A 6,858-nucleotide genomic window follows, 5' to 3' on the forward strand; every position below is an offset into this window, starting at 1 on the left:
TTTTTGAGGGCTAGTCTCCCTTTTCTGCACCTTATTCTCTCCAAGATATTGGCCCTTCAAGTCCTGGCTGCCTGATTTTGCTCTCTGGTATCTAAGCAGCTATCTGATGCCTCTAAATGAATTTTGTGTATGTATGTTTTATCCACTAAGGCCAGAGATAAATCAAAACAAAAGAGACTAAAATTATATAAGGGTTAATAGTGAGAATCAATAGCATAAGCAATATATGTGAGCATCAATACAGAATTCAATGATCATTTAATATAGAACTGAGACTAAATAATCGTGAAATTTGTGATTATAAAAGAGAAAGTGACTTTAACAGCATAATAATGAAAGTAAAACAAAATTTGAAAGTATGGACAGGCCACCTGTAATAAAGTAGAAGTATTTGATTTGTGCTTTAATCAGGGTTCTCTAGAGGAATAGAACCAACAGACTGCATATGTAATTGAAAGAGGGTATTTATTTGGTTGACCCATATGAAGAGAGGCTGGAGAGTCCCACAATAGCCATCTGCAGGCTGGAGAGCTGGGGAGACAGTAGCTGCTCAATCCAAGAAGATGAAACCTCAGAAGAGGACAAATGATGCTGTCCTAGTCCAAGGCTGAAGGCCTGGAAACCCACTGGAGAGTCACTGGTGGGTGTCTGAGTTCAAAGGGTGAAGAATCTGAAGTCAGATGTCCACAGCAGATGGGAGCAGCAAGAAAAAATCCTCTCAAGAGGAACTGAACTTGCGCATGCATGAGAGCTTCCACCTTCTGCTTTCTGTTCCTTCTGGGCCCCCAGCCAATTAGACAGTGACACCCACACTCAGGGTGGATCTTTCCGCCTTAGTTCAAAGACTTATATATCAACAATCTCTGACAACACCCTCACAGAAGGTTGCATTACCAATTTTCTAGGTGTGTCTCAATTCAGTCAAGTTGACAACAAACATTAACTATCAGTTTCCTTGACTTCTAAAACAAAAATTATTAACAATTAGCTTTGAAATGTAAGGCTTAAAGAATTAACTCTAGTTTCTAAACTTACATAATCTTGCATCTTAACCCTAGAAAGTTCTTTTAGAATTCTATGTAATTTGCAACAGAAAAAAATGAAATTCATTGTTTCCTTTGCTATCATTTAAGTTTTTATCTTAAAATTATAATCATCTAAAATTAAATTCAGTAATTTTATATGTAAACATATGTAAAATTCCATTTTCACATGATTACTGGGCTTACTCTCTATATCAGCTTTTCTACCATCAGTATTCACAAAATGTTTTCTACCATCTCCTCATGTAGAAACAGTTGTTTCAGATTAGGAGAGTTTTAGATATTTTCCCCCTTTCTTCTTTATACTTCTTTCTAGCGCCCTTTCTTCCAAAAAAAGATGCATGATTTTCATGTTTGATAAAACAGAAAACTGTTCTTTTCTGTAAAGAAATATTAGTAAAAAATGAACATTTAGCCCCCAAAGAACTATAGTTTGAACACAGGGATTCTTGTCTCCTTCATTGTTCAAGTACCAACTGCTAACACAAGTGTTGGCCTGTACACAGCAAATACTCAATAAATACTATTAACAGCAAACAGATTTAGTGCATATAATTTATATAAATTGAAATTCAAAGCCTATGAAATAGGGCTATTATCCCCAATTACTGAGGCATATGCAGGACTCAAATATATTAAGGGATTGTAAAAGATATTCAGTTAGTTCATATCAGAGCAGAACCACCAACTCCAATTTTCTACCTTTGAAGCTCTCTTACTCCAAACTGTGCTGCCTGAATTTTAGTCCAACTTACTCCACTTATTTCTGCCTTTACACCTATCCTGAGAAACGGTCCTAGTTCCTCTAAGTTTTGGCTAGTATAGTTACTAATTGGTAAGAATCACTTATTTGCTTGTTTTTCTTCAAAAAAGTGCTTTCTCTCACTGTCTCTTAATATCTTAAAAAAATAAATTTTAGCAGAAAATACAAATGCAACTGAAATAGGTAAGCCAGCAAAAGGCATCATGTGTGTAGGGAGTTGACCCTTATATGTGGAAATACACTTTTTAAAAAAGAAATTACAGAGCTAAAAATAAGCAAGTGAGCTCAAAAGTCCCAAATCTGGCTTAATCTCTAAATTCACTTGATTGTGAATTTCTAAACAAAAGCAGCTTCTGTCACCAGTTGGAAGGGCATCAAGTACGTGAACAAAATTCTAAAACCATTACAATGAAGCCAAAAAATATTTGACTTTTCCATCAGAATCAATTCAGGACATTTATCACCTCTTTTTCTATCAGATTTTAAGTACCATTCAATCATACCACTCCCTCTCTGTGACATGACACATGGGTTCTTCCTCTATAATTAATTTGCTTGATTTTTTAAAGTCCTCTAGTAAAGAACTGTTGTTCCAAAAAAAAAAAAATCTTGTCTTTAAGTTCACTGCTTTTAATACAAAATGTACCACGGCCTATCTATTTTTCCAATATTTGGGCAGAGCATTGCTTCTATGTTTTCCTTTGCTCCATTACTGTGGACTAGATCAGCATGCTCCCACATCCATCTTCAGCTCTCAGAGTTCCAGAAAAGAGGAAACCTTGGGGTCTCTTTTCAACCAACTCACCACCCTTTTCCTAGAAGCCACACAAAATGCGTAGAATAGTAGCACACGTTTAAAGAATAAAAGTCAATAGGAAGTATTCCTACAATCATAACAGAGGTTAATTCTGGATTATAGATGGTTGTTGCTTACATGTGTATGCATACTCTGTATTTTCTGACTTATAAAGACAAAGCCACAAAGACAGTTTTAAAATGTTGTAAAGGATGTCCCATGCAAACAGTAAGCAGAAGAAAGCTAGCATGGCTATATTAATATTGACAAAGTAGAACTTAGGACTGAAATATTGCTAGAGATAAAGGGGAAATATTTCATCGTGATACTATCTCATGAATATATTAGCATCCATGTATCAAGAAAACATAATAAATGTATATTTTCCTAATAACAGATACAGATTTCATGATGTCAATAATGACAAAATTAAAGTGAAACACAGAAAAATCTACAATTCTTGTTGGAGATTTGAAACTACTTTACAGAATTTATAAGAAAAAATACCTGCCGCGGACTGCCCGGCGGACTCTGCGGAGTTGGGATTCGCTGTGGGCTCCTGCGGTCGGAGGGTGTCCGTGGGGTGCCGCCGGGCTCTGCTCTGCAGCCGCCGCGGCCATGGGCAGAGTCCGCCAGGCAGGCCGGCATTAGACTAAAAAGATGTCCCTGTATGATGACCTGGGAGGGGAGACCAGTGACTCAAAAACAGAAGGCTGATCCAAAAACTTCAAACTTCTGCAGTCTCAGCTTCAGGTGAAGAAAGCAGCTCTCACTCAAGCAAAGAGCCAAAGGACAAAACAAAGTACAGTCCTTGCCCCAGTCATTGATCTAAAGTGAGGTGGCTCCTCAGATGACTGGCAGATTGTGGACACACCACCACATGTAGCAGCTGGCCTGAAGGACCCTGTTCCCAGTGGGTTTTCTGCAGGGGAAGTTCTGATTCCTTTAGCTCATGAATATGATCCTATGTTTCCTAATGATTATGAGAAAGTAGTGAAAGCCAAAGAGAGGAACGACAGAGGCCGCAGGAGCTGGAAAGACTCAAGGAAATAGAAGAAAGGGAAAAGAGGTGTACAGACATGAAGCTAGCGGGTTTTCAAGGCGACCAGATCCAGATTCTGATGAGGATGAAGATTATGAGCGAGAAAGGAGGAAAAGAAGTATGTGAGGAGCTGCCATCGCCCCACCCACTTCTCATGTAGAGAAAGACAAAGAGCTACCCCGAGATTTTCCTTATGAAGTGGACTCAAGACCTCGATCACAGTCTTCCAAAGCTGCTAGTCCTCCTCCAGTATATGAGGAACAGGATAGACCAAGATCTCCAACCGGGCCTAGTAACTCTTTCCTTGCTAACATGGGTGGCACAGTAGCACATAAGATCATGCAGAAGTGTGGCTTCCGGGAAGTCCAGGGTCTGGGGAAGCAGGAGCAGAGGCTGAGCACCGCATTGTTGGTGGAGAAGACTAGCAAGCAGGGCGGCAAGATCATTGTGGGTGACGCCACGGAGAAGGGTGAGTCTCAGAATGCATCCAAGAAGTCGGATTCGAATCCATTAACTGAAATACTTAAGTGTCCTACTGAAGTGGTTCTGCTGAGGAATATGGTTGGTGCAGGAGAGGTAGATGAAGACTTGGAAGTTGAAACCAAGGAAGAATGTGAAAACTATGGCAAAGTTGGAAAATGTGTGATATTTGAAATTCCTGGTGCCCCTGATGATGAAGCAGTACGAATATTTTTAGAATTTGAGAGAGTGGAATCAGCAATTAAAGCTGTTGTTGATCTAAATGGGAGGTATTTTGGTGGAAGGGTGGTAAAAGCATGTTTCTACAATTTGGATCAATTCAAGGTCTTGGATTTGGCGGAACAAGTTTGATTTTAAGAACTAAAGTCATCTCTGATGATCCTTAAATGATCTACAGACTAAGCAAAGACAGAAAAAGGCAATGGCCTCTGTGACTGTTGTATACTGAGACTCTTGGAAGGACTTCTAAGACATATGTTGATTGATTTTTATTTTGTGATTTTTTTTAATATAGTATAAAAATCCTTTAAAAAAAAAGAAAAAAATATCAGTAAAGGTACAGGAGATTTAAAATATTTAAACAATACTATCAACTAATTTATTTGACATTCATGCAACACTATGCCCAACACTATGTACTTGCATTCTTAACAAATACATGTGGAACACTAAGTTAAAGCACATGCAGGGCATAAAAAGTCCAATAAGCATCAAATTTGAAGTCTTGCATCTGATCTCCAACAATAATGGAAATAGATTAGAAACTAATAATATGATTTCTAGAAAAGTCCAAAATATTAAACTACACATTTCTAAACAATCCAAGGGTCACTGAAGAAATCACAAGGGAAATTAGAATATATTTTGAACTGAATAATAATGAAAATATTTGGGGTTCATTTATGGGATGCATATGAAATAGTACTTGGGAGGAAATTTATAGTTTAAAAAGAAGAAAAATTTAAACAATGAATGAGAAAAACAGATAATGGGGGAAATTACTATATTGTTTTGTTTTGTTTTTGCAGTGCCAGGGATCAAAACCAGGACCTTGTGCATGCTAAGCAAGCACTCTACCACTAAGCTATACCCCCACTCCCAAATTTTGGCTTCTTGAAATGATGAATAAAGTTGGTAACCCTCTCATAAGACTGATGTATACAAAAGAGGAAAACACACAAAATAAAAATAGAGACTATTTTAGATCCAAATTATATCAGGAACATAAGAGACTATTATAAGTGAATGCAATCTTATAAATTAGACAGAAGAAATTGAAAATATAAGTAACTATCTATTAAAGGAAAACCTTCCCATAATGAAAACTCACCAAGATGATTTCTTTAGTAATTTCAGTGAAACATCTAAGGAAGAAATAATGCCGATCTTACACATAATCTTTCAGAAAATAAAGGCAAGAATATATTTACTGAGTATAATACCACCATTAACTTGAAACCAAAAGCAGTCAAATACATTCTGAAAAAAAGGACTAAAGACCAAAATATCTCATGAATTTAGATACAAAAGTCCTTATTATCAACTTGAATTCTGCATCCAAGGATAATACAATTTGCGCTTACGGATGAAAATGAATGTTAGGAATGCAAGGTTGGCTTAAACATTTAAAAAATAAATAAGTGTAATTCATTACATTAAGAGACTAAAAGAGAAAAAACTATATTATTTTCTGAACAGATGCAGAATAGGCATCTGACAAGATTCCACATTCATTTGTGATGAAATTGTCATAATCAGAAGACAACAAATAATAAAGATCACTTACAAAAAGCCTCTTGCTCACACTGCATTGCACGGTGAAAGACTGCTTTCCTCCATACCATGTTAGTGATGAAAATTTTACTTAGCTATTTTTTTAGTTTCATGAATTTTTTTTATAAGAATTGATTACAAGTTGAAAATGGTTTTAAATAAAAATAAAGCCATTGAAAATATTGAAATAAAATATAGACAACTTATCATTAATTGTGAAACAGCCCTTTCTAAAGATGAAATGGAAAGCAGAAGATCTACAAAACAATCAATCAAGTCACTCACATAAAAATGTCAAAGCCCTGAATGGCATGCATAAATAAATGAATGAAAGGGAAAAAAACAGATTCACAAGAGAAATTGGAGAAAAGCATTTACAATGCTGTTTCTAAATCAATAAGAACACCTTCAAATTTAAAAAGTGAACAAAGTAAACAATAAGAATGTTCTTTTAAACTGTCCAAGAATATGCTATTTTTTTAAAATGACCAACACCCTGTCTCAAAATTAAAAAATTAAAAAGGCTGGGGATGTGGCACAGTGGTTAATCACCCTGGGTTCTATCCCTGGTACCAAATCACAATAATAATAATAATAAAGCAACACAATTTTTTAAAGGCATTCAAGCTCATTGATGAAATAAATGAAAATAAAGCAATTTATCCTTATTTTAGCAGAAGAGAGGAGCAGAGATTAGCACTTTGTATGGAAATGTAAATTGGTAAAACTTTTCTAGCATATAGTTCTGTAAAATAAATCCAATAATAAAAATCAATGTGGATAATCATTATGCTCATCAGACAATGGGTGCTAAAAAGTGGTCTGCATTCATCATTTCATTTCATCATCACAATAAACCAAGGATATTTTAGTTTTTATAATCTCTGTTTTTATCATGATAAAATGGAGATAAATTAACACAGATGAAGTAGAGGAACTGAAATTCAAACTCAGGCCAACT

At 35.8% G+C, this 6,858-nt stretch overlaps 1 pseudogene; it reads left to right on the forward strand.

The window, feature by feature from the left end:
- Window positions 1-3,262: 3,262 nt before the first annotated feature.
- On the forward strand, window positions 3,263-4,510 carry LOC124987386 (splicing factor 45-like; annotated as a pseudogene).
- The last annotated feature ends 2,348 nt before the right edge of the window (window positions 4,511-6,858 follow it).

Source organism: Sciurus carolinensis, chromosome 6, assembly GCF_902686445.1.
Source record: "Sciurus carolinensis chromosome 6, mSciCar1.2, whole genome shotgun sequence".
NCBI classification, from domain to species: domain Eukaryota; kingdom Metazoa; phylum Chordata; class Mammalia; order Rodentia; family Sciuridae; genus Sciurus; species Sciurus carolinensis.